The 16,554-nt window shown below is 44.0% G+C and overlaps 1 protein-coding gene and 1 long non-coding RNA gene across 3 annotated transcripts in view; one reads left to right on the top strand and one right to left on the bottom strand.

Moving 5' to 3' along the window:
- The window catches only part of blacat1 (BLACAT1 overlapping LEMD1 locus), a 121,400-nt gene that overhangs the window by 27,633 nt on the left and 77,213 nt on the right, over window positions 1-16,554 (top strand). The window lies entirely within an intron of this gene.
- Window positions 1-16,554, bottom strand: part of LOC144683422 (uncharacterized) — a 53,897-nt gene that overhangs the window by 2,085 nt on the left and 35,258 nt on the right. The window contains exon 2 of the long non-coding RNA XR_013577254.1: window positions 11,076-11,259. This is a non-coding gene — a long non-coding RNA (uncharacterized LOC144683422). The remainder of the gene's footprint in view (window positions 1-11,075; window positions 11,260-16,554) is intronic.

The following is a 16,554-nucleotide window of genomic DNA, read 5'->3' as shown; positions in this document are numbered from 1 at the left end:
AACAACACCTCATTTTCCAATTAGGAACTTTGCAGCCTTCTGAACTTGACATTGAGTTCAACAACTTCAGATCATGAACTCTCTCCTCCATCACCACCCCCTTTCCGATCCCTCTTTTTCCAATAATTTATAATTTTTTTTATATCTATATATATTTTTAATATATTTTTCTTTTCCCACCTATTTCTATTATTTTTAAATTTATTTCCATTCATTGTTTTATCTCCACCTTTTAGCCCATTTCGATCCCTTCACCCCACCCCCACTAGGGCCATCTGTCACTTGCCCATCTTGCTTTCTACCCTTAATGTCACTATTAGCACACTCCATAGCTAATATCACCACCGTCCACACCCTTTTATCTATGACATCTTTGGAAATCTCAGCTTTGCGTCCACCTATCACTGGCCCTCTACCTGTCCCACCTCCCTCAACCAGCTTATATTTCACCTCTTTTCCATTTTTCCTTAGTGCTGATGAAGAGTCATACAGACTCGAGACGTTAACTGTGTTCCTCTCCGCAGATGCTGTCGGACCTGCTGAGTTTTTCCAGCTATTTTTGATTTTGTTTCAGATTTCCAGCATCCGCAGTATTTTGCTTTTATCCTTTATTTTCTTTTACATTTGAAGGATCTGACTCATGCGGCACACAGCACTAGTGATAATGGTTGCTCTTCCTTCTAAGTGGCCTTTCTTTAGCTGCAGGTCATGGCTCAGTGGCTGACGCTCTTGCCTCTGAGTTATGAAGGTTGTGGAAGTTTCATTCCAGAAACTTTGAGCATAAAATCTAGGCTGACACTAGGCTGGTTAACACAAGGATTTTCACCAAACATGGGAATTTTTAAAACATTGCTCAACCAGGAGTGAGCACAGGGGTGATGATGGGTGAACCAGACTTGGTGCGAGTTAGGACAGGGCAGCAGAGTTTTGAATGAGTTTAAGCTATGGAAGGTGGAAGCTGAGAAGCTGGCCAGGAGTCTATTGGGATAGTTAAGTCTAAAGGCAACAAAGGCACAGATGACGGTTTTAGTGACGGATAAGCTGAGGCACTGGTGGAATTGGGCGATGTTACAGAGGTGGAAGTAGGCGGTGATGGAGCAGACACGTGTAGGAAGTTCATCGCAGGGCCAAGTATGCCATCAAGGTTGAGAACAGTCTGGTTCTCTTAGACATTAGAATTCCATAGAATCTATAGCTCAGAAACAGAACCATTTAATCCAACTGGCCCGTGCCAGTGTTTATTCTGCACATGAGTGCCCTTCCTCTCCTGTTGTCTTTTCTTACCCGCCCTGTGTCTCTCAATTCCCTTCGCCTATATGTATGCACCTAACCTTAATTGCATCATACGAACATACAAATTATGAGCAGGAGTAGGCCACTCGGCTCCTTAAGCCTGCGCCGCCATTTAAAAAGATCATGGCTGATCTGAATGTAACCTCAACCCCACATTCCTCCCTACCCTTGATAACCTCAAACCCCTTGTTAATCAAGAATCTATCTAGCTCTGCCTTAAAAATATTCAAAGACTCTGCTTCCACTGCCTTTTGAGGAAGAGAGTTCCAAAGACTCACAACCCTCTGAGAGAAAATATTTCTCCTTATCTCTGTCTTAAATGAGCAACCCCTTACTTTTAAACAATAACCCCTAGCTCTAGATTTTCCCACAAGAAGAAACATCCTCTCCACATCCACTCTGTCAAGTCCCCTTAGGATCATAAAGGTTTCAATTAAGTTGCCTCTTACTCTTCTAAATTCCATTCAACGTTACCAGCTTCAACCACTTTATGTGGCATTGAATTTGGCATCTTCAGTACTCTGTAAAGAAATTTCTCCTATATTTTTAATTTGATCAGTTAGTGGCTTTCTTATATTTTATGCCCTTGGTGTAGAAACCTTCACTACTGGAAACATTGGGGTTATGATGTTGTCTTGGGTGATTGAATAAAGCATGCAATAGTGAATTGGTCGCTCATTTCTCGTCGTACCCAAATTTTCTTTTCCTATGTTGAGACTGATGATGAGCCCGAGAGGTCTTTTCTTTATAATGAATGAGTGAGTGCAATTGTTCACAAGTTCCATTCTGGCAGCACAGTGACTGAGGCCTGCTTTATTTGTTGTATTACTTGGTCCAGACTCCTGGCCTAGTTGACTAAAAGATAACAGCTGATGACCTCAGGTGCTGCTGCCATAACTGTCTGCCACAGCTAACAGCCTTTGCTAACACCTCCCAGGTGTCAGACTTGGCTCAGTGGTAGCACTCTCACCTTCTCCGTCAGAAGGTTCAAGCCCCACTCCAGTGACTTAAGCGCACATTCCAGGCTTATATCTCAATGCAGCATTGTCAGAGGTGCAGTGCTTTGGAGGTGATGTAAAATGATTGAGATATTAACCAGAGACCCCATCTGCCCTCTCAGGTGGGTGCAAAAGATCCCATCACACTATTTTTAAAAATAAGGGAATTATTCCTGAATCCCAACTATTATTTATCCCTCAAGCAAAATAGATTATCTGGTCATTTGTGGGAGCTCACTGTACACAATTTGTCTGCTGCATTTCCTACATTATCACAGTAACTGCACTTCCAAGAGTAATTCATTGAATGCAAAGTACTTTGGGAAGTCCTGAGGTTGAGAGGCGCTATATAAATGCAAGTCTTTCCTTCTTCCTTTGACAATGATGAGGGAGAGATCAGCTCTTCGGAGAGCACTTCATAAAGCTAGAGGCACTAACAATACTACCCAGAATAGTGCATTTACCAACTAAGCCATCATTTTGTTTTTAGGCTGTTGGTGGTCTGGAGTCCATTGATAGCACTTCCCGTTCCTTCATTCGCTGTAGAATGTTCAACAGAGTCGGGATCCTTACAGTTTCAGTGAGATTGAGAAATTTGCCCAAAGGCTAGTGAGCAATTTAGTATTGTGATGGGGAGGTTAGTTTCTTTGCTGTCAGGCAGGTTCAAGACTAGATGAGCTTCTTTCTGCCTAAACATTAAACAAAACCAATGATCTGCATATATGAGGGCAACTAATTAAGAGATAATGAATAAAAAAATGAGATGGCCAATTAAATTAAAATTATTAAAAGTCTGCTTTAATTTTTGATTGACAAATACATTTAAAGGTCAGGTCAAGAAGAAGGAATGCAAGATGATTACAGCAAACCAGAGCTATAGCTACTGCTTTCTTCCCACCCCACCCCCACCCCACTCACTCTTTCAATTAATTGACTTAATTACATTTTGTGTGTCATGTAACCGAAAAGCCTAATCTCGGTCCAAACTGAATGTATCGCTCACGACAGTGAGTGAGATTCTTCAGGAATGCACAAGCATTTTTGTTCACCAGAAAGGACAAGTTGTCAGCCAATGGATGTTTGTGACTCAGGCCTGGGCAAAGAGGTTGAAACAGGATCGTAGAATTTTACAGCAAAGGAGAGGCCATTCAGAGCGATTGGGCCTGTGCTGGCTCTTTGAAAGAGCTATCCAATTCGTTCCTCTCCCCCTGCTCTTTCCCCATAGCCCTGCAACTTTTTTCTTTTCAAGTATATACCTAATTCTCTTTTGCAAGTTACTGTGGAATCTGCTCCCACAGCCCTTTCAGGCAGCACATTCCAGATCAGAACAACTCACTGTGTGAGGGTGGGGGGAGGGGAGGGGGGGTGGGGGGGGGGGTGGATGACGTGGGGGGAAATCTCCAATTCCCCTTGGTTCTTGAGCCAATTATCTTAAACCTGTGTCCTCTGGTTACCAGCCCTCCTGCCAGTGAAAACAATTTCCCCGCATTACTTTCATCGAGACTTGAATCTTCCCTTAACCTCTCTGCTCTAAAGGAGAACATAAAAACATAGAAAATAGAAGCAGGAACAGGTCATTTGGCCCTTCGAGCCTGCTACGCCATTCAATATGATCATGGCTGATCCTCTATCTCAACGCCGTACTCCCACTCTCTCCCCATACCCCTTGATGCCTTTCAAGCCTAGAATTTTATCTAATGCCTTTTTTAATATATTCAGTGACTTGGCCTCCAGATCCTTCTGTGGTAGAGAATTCCACAGGTTCACCCCCTCTGAGTGAAGAAGTTTCTCTTCAACTCAGTCCTAAATGGTCTACCCCGTATCCTGAGACTATGACCCCTTGTTCTAGACTCCCCCAGCCAGAGGAAACATCATCCCTGCATCCAGTCTGTCCATCCCTATCAGAATTTTATATGTTTCAATGAGGTCCCCTCTCGTTCTTCTAAACTCCAGTGAATACAGGCCCAGTCGGCCCAATCTCTCCTCATACGACAATCCTGCCATCCCAGGAATCAGTCTGGTGAAAATTCCCTCTATGGCAAGTATATCCTTAGGTAAGGAGACCGAAACTGCACACAATATTTCAGATACGGTCTCACCAAGGCCCTGTACAGCTGCAGTAAGACATCCTTGCTCCTGTTCTCAAGTCCTCTTGCAATGAAAGCCAACATACCATTTACCTTCTCAACTGCTTGCTGCACCTGTATGTTTGCTTTCAGGTGATTGGTGTACAAGGACACCCAGAAGTTACAGAATAGTGAAATGTGTAGAGTAGTTTAATAAAGGGTGTACAAAAGGCAACTGTGGCTTTACAGAGGGTGTGAATTAGAGCTAGGTAGGTTATGCATCGGGATATAAAGAGGGATATATAGAGTATATGCAATAGAAACTGTAACATGCTAAGCAACAATGGCCACTTATAGGTGGGTTATATAGTAAGTAATAAAAGAGATTGGTAGACAATACTTAATGGAAATGGGAGCTATACATAATATGGAAAAGAGGATTGTATTGACAGTGCAAGTTAGGAAAAATGGATTAAGCAATGCAATAGGGAACAGTGGATTAAACAGAGGCAGCACAATGAAAGAAAGATAGACCTTACACTTATATAGCACCTTACATGACATCTGGGTGTCTCAAAGTGCTTTACAGCCAATAAAGTACTTTTTTAAGTGTAGTTACTGTTGTAATGTAGGGAATGGACAATGGACATAGTTCTTGAAGTGGAAGAAAGGCATTAAAGAGCTGTGGGTTATTATTGGAGGGAGGTATTGTGCTGTAGTGGGTAGCATCCCTACCTCTGGACTAGAAGCTCCAGGTTCAAGTCCCACTCCAGGATTTGATGGCCATGGAAGGTGTGCACATAATGTGGTCAAACAGGTTGATTATCAGCCTGTAAAACCTTCCAATACGCCTGATGACAGGTGGTAAGAGTGGGAGAGTTTCCTGGTCAGCCATACTGCAGAAGGCAATGGCAAACCACTGCAGCACTTTGCCAAGCATAATCATGGACCAATCCAATGAAAGTCCGTGGTCGCCAACACCCTCTTAGGGTATGGTACCTGAAGGAGAAGAGGGAGGGTTATTATAGAGTCATGGTATGGAAAAATAGTTATATTGAGATCAGGCAAATGAGAAGAATAGATTGCATCAAGAGTATGTAGTAAGCACTGCTGGTCTAATGGCGGGGACAGTGGATGATGTGAAGGTTATGCAGCTGGCAATGAAAATAAGGGAGTAATAAGAGGGTATTAGCTAGTATATGGAGCTAAGTGACAGGGAACGGTTAGAGATTGCAGATTATCTGATTGGGCTGAAACCTCTTGAATGACAATCAGCGGAATGTCCATTTTCTTTGCAGCTAGTGAGCCTTTCCCCTGACGGAATTGTGTTCTCTGATATCACAATTTTCAAACTTGCACACTACCATGATTGCAGTGGCTGATTGTTAATTATGGCAAATAGGCTTGTATTAAGAAAGGAATTTCGGGTATTCATGGAAAAGTGACTGGTCGTGGAGGTAGCTGCTATTATGGATGACTTTGACAAAACTGAGCTCATTCTTTGCTTGGACAGAGTGTACAGTGAATGACAATGGGACCTAACTCTACAAGCCAGCACTAAGGAGAGGTAACTGATTAACTCCAAACTACTGTGACGATACAGGGAAGGGACTGAACTTGCCTTAAGGTAGCGTAGGCCCGTGCATATATCTTTTAAAAATTATCTGTTAGTTTAGGTTTCCCCAGTGACAGCAACAGGAAAGCAAATCTGCCAGTTTCCCCTTATTGGAGGTAAATTTAATCAAACATTAAATCTCAAAATTTGTGCTCAGCAAGCTCCCACAAACAGCAATGTGATGATGACCAGATAACCTGTTCGTGTGATGTTGATTGAGAGACAAATATTGAACAGGATACCAGGGAGAACTCCTCTGCTCTACTTCGAAACAGTGCTGTGGGATCTTTTACACATCCACCCGAAAGGGCATTGGGGCCTTGCTTAAACATCTCTTGCAAAAGACAGTGATGCACTCTCATAGTGCTGCAATAAATTGTTAAGCCAAGATTGTGTGCTCAAGTCTCTGGAGTGGGACTTGAGCCCACAACTTTGACTGGTGAGGGTGCTACACACTGAGCCATGGATAACATCCAATCGGGGCCTGAGGTAAGGATTTACCTCCAATCCTCAAGTGTAGGATCTGCTAAATCTGACCAGCACGCCAATGCAGTCCTATTGGGTTTTCCAAGCAGCTACTCTTAATGAACCCAGCAATTTAATTCAAGGGTTGCCACTGCATGAAACCCATGCATCAGAAATCAGGCTATAAATATCTCTCATGATATAAAAGCAGCTTTAGTGTCTGCCAGGGAAGGATAGAAGGGACAGCTCTTTATGTGCCCTTTAAGCAAATACCAGAGTTGGCTAATCTGGCAGAGTTTCAATGAACAGGATGAATTCATCGTTTCACCAAGAGCCCTGTGGAGATCCAAGAATTTCTGAAGTCGTCCTTGTTGTTTCAGGAAGATAAGAGTGCATTAGAGCATTAAGTATCCTGTATTGTGAAATGTACCTGTCTGGAAAAATGCAGCATACTGGAATCCCATAATCAGCTTGGACAGGTACAAAGGGACACCCAGACAGTACAAGCTCTGTTATAGCAACTCTCAAACATAATTCAGTTCTTCCTGTGGTGACTCAGTCACAAAGCCCTCTCTTTCCGCTGTACAATCAGGTGCCCCATTTCCCAGTATCACCCTGTAAAGGGGACATCAGCAGTCTCAAGGCTCATTTTATACTTACCATTTGTTTTTGTTCTGGCAGAGGGGAGCATCTGTGCACCACTCTGCTCTCCCATTCTGGTTTGTCTTTGTCTATGGGTCAATTGGGCTCCCTTGATGCAGTGCAGAGACCCAACTGCAGGGGGCAGGAAACAGAAAAGTAGGACTGAGTCCCTGCATTTAGCTTGCATGACAGAGACACTTGACCTGACAGCAGTCCATAAACCCAGAGTCTATGGTGCAACTCAGCAGGTCAGGCTGATTTTCCATTTGGCCCCTCTAGTCTGCTCTGTAATGGCTGATCTGTACCTCAGCTCTATTTACTCGGTTTAGCTCTATATCTCTTGATGTCCTTACCCAGCTAAAATCTGTTGCTCTCAATGCTGAAAGCTCCAACTGACCCTCAGTATCTACAGTCTTTTGGGAGAGAGGGTTCCACCACCTTTCTGTGTGAAAAAAGTGCTTCCTGAGTCAGATTGTGTCCCTTTGTCCTTGATCCTCCCCACACCAGACAAAATAGTTTCTCTCTACCAACCCTATTGAATCCTTTTAACATTAGGATAATCTTGATCAGACCACCCCTCTTTTTTTATTCTAAAGAGATTAAAAGCAACCTGTTCTCATAATGTATGAAGCCCTTTTATCGTTCTGGTGAATCTGTGCTGCATTGCATCCAAGGCCAGTATATTCTTCCTTAGGGAGCGGTGCCCAAAACTGAGCTCGAACCAAGGCTCACATAGGGATGCAGCCCACAAATTATCAAGAGGGGAGCCTGTTCCACTGCTCTGCCGCTGTAACTTCCATGAAATCCACTGGAAAATGGCAAGTGACACCAGAACTCTGCCATTTCTGAGTTTTTCTCGTGTGTAACCTCTGCCAATGTTGAAAGTGAGATGGAGCCTGGCACTGGGAGTGCACTTCACCAGGAGTTCTAGCTTCACTGGCTCAACCAGGAACTGGTGTGGCATTGGAGGCTGCTGCAATGCCGAAAGAAAACAGACATACTGAACTCTGGTGCGACCCCACATTTGACTGCCTAATGGGGGAGCAGAAGTGACAGGCCAGGTAAGAACCCCGAAAAAGGTATGATTTTTCATTTTTTTTAAATGTCAATCGACACCTTGCATCAAGAAACAACCCCAGCCCAATTAAGAGTGCCAGATTTTATGGTTAGATGGGGCAAGCAGCCATTGAAAGTGTGTTGGCACTTGCACCGGTGCCCACCTGCTCCCAGTTCTTCTGATGTTCTACATTTTGCTCTTAATTCTTTTGAACAAGAAATAGGAACAGGAGTAGACCATATAGCCTGTTGCGCCTGCTCTGCCATTCAGTGTGATCATGGGCTTCAACTCCACTTTCCCCATATTCCTTGATTCCCTGAAAGATCAATAATCTGTCTATCTCCACCTTAAATATATTCCATGATACCACATCCATAACCCCCTGGGGCAAAGAATTCCAAAGATTCAAACCCTTTGAGTAATTAAATTTCTTCTCATCTCAGTCTTATCCTGAAACTGTGCCCCCATGTTCTCAATTCCCCTGCCAGGGGAAGCAACCTTATGTCAAACCCCCTCATAATCTTGAATGTTTCAATGAGATCACCTCTCATTCTTTTAAACTCCAGTGAACATAGACCATAGACAATTTCTTACCAAAGCTCCATATGGGCATTGCTGGCCAACATTTATTGCCCATCCCAGAGGGCAGTCAACCACATTGCTGTGGGTCTGGAGTCACATGTAGGCCAGACTGCTGCCAATTTCCTTTTCTAAAGGACATTAATGAACTAGAGCAGCCATGATCATATTGAATGGCAGAGCAGGCTGAACGGTCTACTCCTGTTCCTATTTTTTTTTTAAAATGACAATCAGCAATGGTCATCATCATCAGACTTTTAATTCCAGATTTTTTTATTGGATTCAAATTTCACCATCTGCCATGGTGGGATTTGAACCCAGGTCACCAGAGTATTATCCTGGGTTTCTGGAATACTAGTCCAGTGACTATGCCACCAACAAGACTTATTTATTCTCGTACTCCAATCCCCTTGCAATAAAGGTCAACATGCCATTTGCTTTCCTAATTGCTTGCTGTACCTGCATGCTAATTTTTTGTGTTCCTTATATGAATACACCCAAGTCTCTCTGAACGCAGCTCTTGTGGACACATTTATATGGCTGATCCAGTTAAGTTTCTGGTTAGTGGTGACCCCCAGGATGTTGAAGTGTCAGCAAATGAAACGGAAACTTTGCAGATTTTTTGACCCATTTTCACACGAGAAACCCTCAGCAAGTCAGGCAGCATTGGTGAAGGGAACTGAGATCCGAATATAGATCCTTAGTCAGGGAGGAAGATATAACTGGGAGTGAACAACGTTTAAAATGGATCAGAACAGAAGGGAGGAGCAACACATTCAGACATGCACATATACGTAAAGACAAATACAAACGATCTCAGAAGAGTCCGTGCCTAAAGTAATTAAGTTGAGAGTGAAATGGCAGAAGAGATATTAGCAGGAAACAGCAAGGGCCATAATGTGGGAAATCAAAGAAATACAGGCGAGACATGCAAGACACGTGGCGGAATTTAATGTAATGCTCTCCAACCAATAGGTGAGACCCCCGTCGTCTACGATAAATCTGGCTGGAGAGCTGACCTCCTTTTCAGGAAGGTCCACCACATCTTGTACTAATCAAGCATTCAACAGGGCAGCGGTGGGAGAAATAATTGTAGGAAAATGGCGTAAAAGCAGAAGTGAGACTAATTGGATTACAAATTGAAAGAGTTGGTGCAAAGTGAATGGGCCAAATGGCCTCTTGTGATTCTATTTTATGATTCACTGCATGGGACTAATTGAATAGCTCTTTCAAAGAGCCAGCAGTCACAATGTGCCAAATGGCTGCTTTCCCAAGTGCATGAACCAGAAACTAAATTCTGAAAAATGAGAGGATATTTAGCAAAGCAAAATATTTCAATTTTGAATGCTGATCAGGAGGGTGTATGACTGTTTCTGGCAAGAGAGTTGTCTTTCAGACAAGGGCAATTAGGGATGGGCAACAAAAGCTGGCCTTGCCAGCAATGCTCATACCCCATGACCGAATATTAACAAAAAGAATCGTAGAGAAGAGAGTACTTCGAGGCTAGTTCTAATTTTACAGTCTATGTTTCCTCTGGCTTGTGTGTCTGGAATGTTAATCTTTACTTTGATAAAGTAAGCTTGACCCTCTCGCCTCCCACACCTCTTCAACCCTCCTCCCCTTCTCCCACCACCCCCACCTTGAGAGGAATGTGCTGTAGCTTGGGAGCAACTCAATATGTACACTAATCATCCATCTCAAACTGATCCCTTAGCTACTCTGGGTCTGGGACCAAAACAAATGAATAAGCAGCGAGTCTGTCTTATAAAGCCTATTAGCTTCGTCAAGACACACTGCAACAGGATCACGTTAAGATTAAATTTGTGTGGCATTGGTAATGTTTCTGCATGACCAGAAATACAGAGAAGATAAATAGTGATTTGGTTAATTAGGAAAAGGGAAGAAAATATGTGCAGTGACTGTGAACAATGGCAGTATAGATCTGTGTGCCAGCTAATAACGGAGCTCTCCTACACTGCAGTGTTTATATTTAATCTCGGGCAACTGCCATTATTGCAGAAGTCCAGCATCAATGGGTCAGCAGGGTGCTTCAGCAATACCCTCTCCAACAGTTACTGCAGAGCCAGCGAAGGATATACAAGGGTTTTCTGCTCCACAGACCAGAAACGTTTTGTAATCAAAAGGCCCTTTTGTTCTGCGGCTTTACAAAAGCTGAGGCTTGGCGAAGAAACCTGAGACTGGGGTGGGTTAAAAACAAATTTTTAAGACCAGCAGAGGTGCCCATGCTGCGACAGAGGCGCTTTTTGCCGTTGCCCATAGATCAATGGTGAAATCGAGTTACTTATGAATGCCCCTTTATGTTTCATTTTTAACATTTCATTTGTTTAAAGAGGTTTCACCTTTTTCCTTGATTGTTTGCAGGAGTACGTTTAGTTTTTTGCCAGGTGCAAGCTCCTCCGATGGGGGTCATTTTCAATTTGTAACCTTGGGCCATCGACTGCTGTTGACGGGGTAGCTGGGTGACCTCCTCCCAATGATGTTTTTCCCCACTCCTGTCAGGAAGTGCTTGATCATGATTTCCATCTAGGAGAGAAAGAAAGACTTGCATTTGTACAGTGCCTTTCATGACCTCGGATCGCCCCAAAGCACTTTACAACCACTGAAGTACATTTGAAGTGTAGCCAATGTTGAAATGTAGGAAATGTGGCAGCTAATTTGCGCACAGCAAGCTCCCACAAACAACAATGCGATAATGACCAGTTAATCTGTTTTTAGTGATGTTAATTGGGAGATAAATATTAGCCGGACAATGGGGAGAACTCCCCTTCTTTTCTTCAAAATAGTGCTGTGGGGTCTTTTATGTCTACCAGAGAGGATAAATGGGACCTCGATTTTACATCACCGCTGAAAGATGGCATCACTGACAGTCAGCACTCCCTGAATACTGCATTGGAAATGTTGGCCTAGATTACGTGCTCAATTCTCTGCAGTTTTTGGACTTCAAATCACAACCTTCTGACTCAGAGGTAAGAGTGCTACCCACTGAGCCATGGCTGCCACCCATTGGCTGAGCTGAGATTGTGAACTCTACAGGAAGTTACAGGCAAAAGAGAATCCATGTTCTTTCACAAATTCCATCCCCTGGTTATTATGTGCTGCATTTATTATGCTGACTTCAGCCACTAATTCAGTGCCGTGAAGGTAAATAAGGAATATTGTGTCTGGGACTTGCCTATACACATAACTGTCACCCATCATCACACCCATTCCCCCAACATAGCAACAGTATCAAAAGAGTTGCAAACATCCATCTCCTGTGAACACTAGTGGGAATGGGCTGAGTGCCTTGGTGCTCCCGCATGGAGCAGACCTGGGATCTGATTGAAACTTACAGAATACTGAAAGGCCTGGACAGAGTGGACGTGGGGAAGATGTTTCCATTAGTAGGAGAGACTAGGACCTGAGGGCACAGCCTCAGAGTAAAGGGAAGACCTTTTAGGAGAAACTTCTTTAGCCAGAGAGTGGTGAATCTATGGAATTCATTGCCACAGAAGGCTGTGGAGGCCAGGTCATTGAGTGTATTTAAGACCGAGATAGATAGGTTCTTGATTGGTAAGGGGATCAAGGGTTACGGGGAGAAGGCAGGTGAATGGGGTTGAGAAACTTATCAGCCATGATTGAATGGTGGAGCAGACTCGATGGGCCAAATGGCCTCATTTCTGCTCCTATGTCTTATGGTCTTGTATTTGTTGACCGCTATACACCTTCTTTAGCTATTGGGAATAGTGCAGTGGCCAGTCACAAAATGAAAGATTTGCTTTCATATAGCCCGTTTCTACCTCAGGAAATCCAAAAGCACACTCCAAGCAATTAAGTACTTTTGAAGTGTAGTCGCTGTTATAGACACGTTGTCTGCACACGGCAAGCTCAAATATTCAGCCATGAAATAAATAATGAGATAAATGTTGACCATGGTATCAGGGAGAATTCCCAAACTGTTCCAATAAAATCTTTGGGGCGGAACTTGAATCCATGACCTTCTGACTCAGAGGTGAGAGTGCTACCACTGAGGCAAGGCTGGCACCTTGGTATAAAATGGCAAAGTATGAGTTAGAAACAAGTGCAGACACTCAGATGTATGTCCACATAGCCTGCATTAGCACAGGATGCTATCTGGTATATTTTCTGCCATACCATTGCAATCTGATTATTTTTTAACATATTAGTTAGCTTTTGAGAGTTTCCCTGAAAAACAATTTTTGCCTTTCCTCCCCTGACACTGTTAGCTGACCCGTGTTAGAGTGTGACATCCTTCAGATTTCCTACTATAGATGGGGGTGCAGGACGGAGGAAGAGGGGAGGAATCTGGCAGGGTTTCTGCTCCCAGTGCATGGTCAGTGATTCCTGATAGGAAGTACATATGCGGGGTTGCTGCTTGAGAACACGGTTTAGCTCAGCTCTGATGCTGCCCTGGGTGAAATAAACTGCAGATGCTCACTGAGCCTACAACTTGAAAAATGGCCACTTAAGCAAGTTATCTCAGTGCTGCCTGTGCCCAGAGAACCATATTTCAGCCAGGGCCTGTGCTTTTAGGAAAAGCAGTGAGTAAATTGGAAGTAAATATAACTTTTTGGAAAATTCCAAACACAGGTCCTGCCTGTTGACCTACTCTCACCAACATTATGACAAATAGAAAGCAGGCGGGCGAGTGGGGGTCTTGTCACCCAGTCTCTGGATTGCTTTCAGGATGTCAGACAAGAATTTCCATCCCTAAATGGGCCAAAGATCCCCCTCTCCTCCCCAACCCCCCTCCCCGGATGTTTGCCTCTCGCAAGTGATTGAGTGAATGTTTTATGCGAATAGGAAAAATGGTGTGCAGATGCGCTATCATTGCCAGGTTGGGACAGGCTCAATGGGTCAGCTGTTTTTTCCCTAATGTCCAAATGCAGAATCACATCTTTAATTCTCAAAGACTGAAAGAAAAGCAAATGTCTATCATCAGTAGGTCACAAATTTCCAGGACAGCCGTATCTGTCATAAGTCACCTCATCATAGACTAAAAAGAAACAGAGAAAAGTCGATAATGTCAGCTTTGTTTTGATAAGATAGTGAGAGATACGAAAAATCATTATTCTCTCACATTCTCGTCTGTATTCTGCCAACAAATTCAGGAATATAGAATGATTTTAGAATTTCCCAGCATCTGGTAAAACTGGGAAACCTGCCAGATAGTACCTGCTCCCAACACAATCAGCTGAATGTCATAAAAACAGAAATTGCTGGAAAAACTCAGCAGGGCTGGCAGCATCTGCGGAGAGAGAAACAGAGTTAACATTTCCAGTCCGTATGACTCTTCAGCTGTGTCTCAGTTGCTAGCACTCTCGCCTCTGAGTTTGAACCTTGGGAGACTCATGCCAGAGATTTGAGCACAAAATCCAGGCTAACACTGCAGTGCAGTAAGGGAGTGCTGCATTGTTGGAAGTCTTTCAGATGAGATGTTAAACCCTGGCTCCATCAGTTTTCTCGTATGGACATAAAAGACCCCATGCTGCTGCACTGAAGAGGATCAGGAAAATTCTCCCCCGTGTCCTGGTAATATTTATCCCTCAAGCAACATCATAGAAAACATTTAATCGGTCATTTACATAATTGCTGGTTGTGGGACTTTGCTGTGTACGAGTAGGTCACTGTGGACAGAATTCTATGCTCTCCCGCCAGCAGGTTTGTAGATTGGGTGGGGGGGGGGTAAAATTCCTGGGATGGGCTTCCCGCCCCAACTTCTCCTCAATTTCACAGTGGGGCAGGCAACGCCGAGGCTGGCCTGCCTGCCCTTGCCCCAATTGAGGCCCTTAAGTGGTCAATTATTGACCATCTAAGGGCAATTTCCCACCCAGTCTCAATTTTCAGACTGGTGGGAGAGGTTCCTGGTATGGGGGAAGCCCGAAAATAAACCGGGTTCAGGCTTTGAGTAGGAAGGTGTCAGTGGAGGGCGTCTCTAGCAGCAGCTCCCTTTTAATATCAGGCGCCCCACCATGCGGTCCTGTCACTGCAGGTCCTCCCTCCCACCCCCCAACAGCCTCTCCACCAACAACCCCTCTGTCCACCCACCCACCCCCACCCTAAGACCCCTAAAACATACCTGGCCCTGGACGCCTAGGATTTAGGCTCTGGGGACTGCTTGCAGTCCTAGTCCTGTCCACTGTAGCTTTGGGTGCTGCAATGACTAGCGAGGCGCTGGCCAATCAGATTGGTTGGCAGCTCCCTGAGTTGGGACTTCTTCCTGGGTGACGGGAGGAAGTCCCGTCTCCAGTCAATTAATGTCCGTTGATGTGTTTAATAGCTGCAGGGCAGCCAGTATCAGTGACGATATGTTCCCCACCGACTCTTTAGATGGTGGGAAGGGAAACCCCACCATCCTTTAAATCCTGGCCTATGTTTTTTACAATAATGACTACATTTCAAAAGTAACTGACTGTAAAGCACTTTTTGATGTTGTGAAAGATATTTAGTGAAAGTCTTTCTTTCTTTACCTATTTTTGCAATTTATCATTGTTATGTACAATCTGAACTCCTGTTAAAAGTTTCAGAATGAATCAACAATACCTCTCATTGCTTCCTTGATGTCTTGATGGGTAGATGAGTGTGGAACTGATCCATATAGAATAGAAAATCTGATCTTTGATTCCCAGGCTTAGTTGATCTCAGACTGGGTGGTGGTGGAAAGGTTGAAATTGGAATTTTGCATTTGGAAGAGTCTCAGCTTTTGATTTGGTATCTGTCTGAAATCTGCAGCAGTGTGCAGATGGGTGGACAGTGGCTCAGAACAGAATTGGGCTCACCTGCCAAGGTTTCTTATAGTCATTTAGCCTGCAAAGATTTACTGTGTAGGTATGAACATAAAGAATGACCATTTGGGCAATGTAGCCTAGGATTAAAGGGTATTATCATGAAATCAAGGCAAATTGATGGAGTTAAGATACAGATCAGCCATTAATTGAATGATGGTACAGGCTCGAGGGAGTTGCCTACTCTTGTTCCTATGCCCCTCAACTTTCAGGAGAAAAGATAACAAAATGGATGAAATCTATTCTTCTATCAGGAACTCATCATCTGGGGAAACTGGGACTCTGCCCACACGTAGTATCAACTCATGAATTTCTAGAGGGAACAGTATTTTGTAGAGAATTGTTTGACCAGACTATTTATGTATCTGTGGTGGCATTAAGGGTAGAAAGCAGGACGGGCAAGTGACAGATGGCCCTAGTGGGGGTGGGGTAGGGGGAAGGGATCGAAATAGACTGAAAGGTGGAGATAAAACAATGGTTGGAAATAAATTTAAAAATAATAATAGAAATAGGTGGGAAAAGAAAAATATATTTTAAAAATATATAAATAATTAGAAAAAAGGGGGTGGGCTTGGAGGAGAGAGTTCATGGTCTGAAGTTGTTGAACTCAATGTTAGGTCCGGAAGGCTGTAAAGTGCCTAATCGGAAGATGAGGTGCTGTTCCTCCAGTTTGCATTGAGCTTCACTGGAACATTGCAGCAGGCCAAGGATGGACATGTGGGCATGAGAGCAGGGTGGTATGTTGAAATGGCAAGCGACAGGGAGGTCTGGGTCATACTTGCGGACAGACCGAAGGTGTTCCGCAAAGCGGTCACCCAATCTGTGTTTGGTCTCTTCAGTGTAGAGGAAACCGCATTGAGAGCAGCGAATGCAGTAGACTAAATTGAGGGAAGTGCAAGTGAGATGCTGCTTCACTTGAAAGGAGTGTTTGGGCCCTTGGACGGTGAGGAGGGGGGGAAGTAAAGGGGCCGGTGTTGCACCTTCTGCGGTTGCATGGGAAGGTGCCGTGGGAGGGGGTTGAGGTGTTGGGGTT

Source organism: Cetorhinus maximus, chromosome 8 (assembly GCF_964194155.1).
Source record: "Cetorhinus maximus chromosome 8, sCetMax3.hap1.1, whole genome shotgun sequence".
Lineage (NCBI taxonomy): Eukaryota > Metazoa > Chordata > Chondrichthyes > Lamniformes > Cetorhinidae > Cetorhinus > Cetorhinus maximus.
This window is presented reverse-complemented; position numbering and strand designations above follow the sequence as displayed.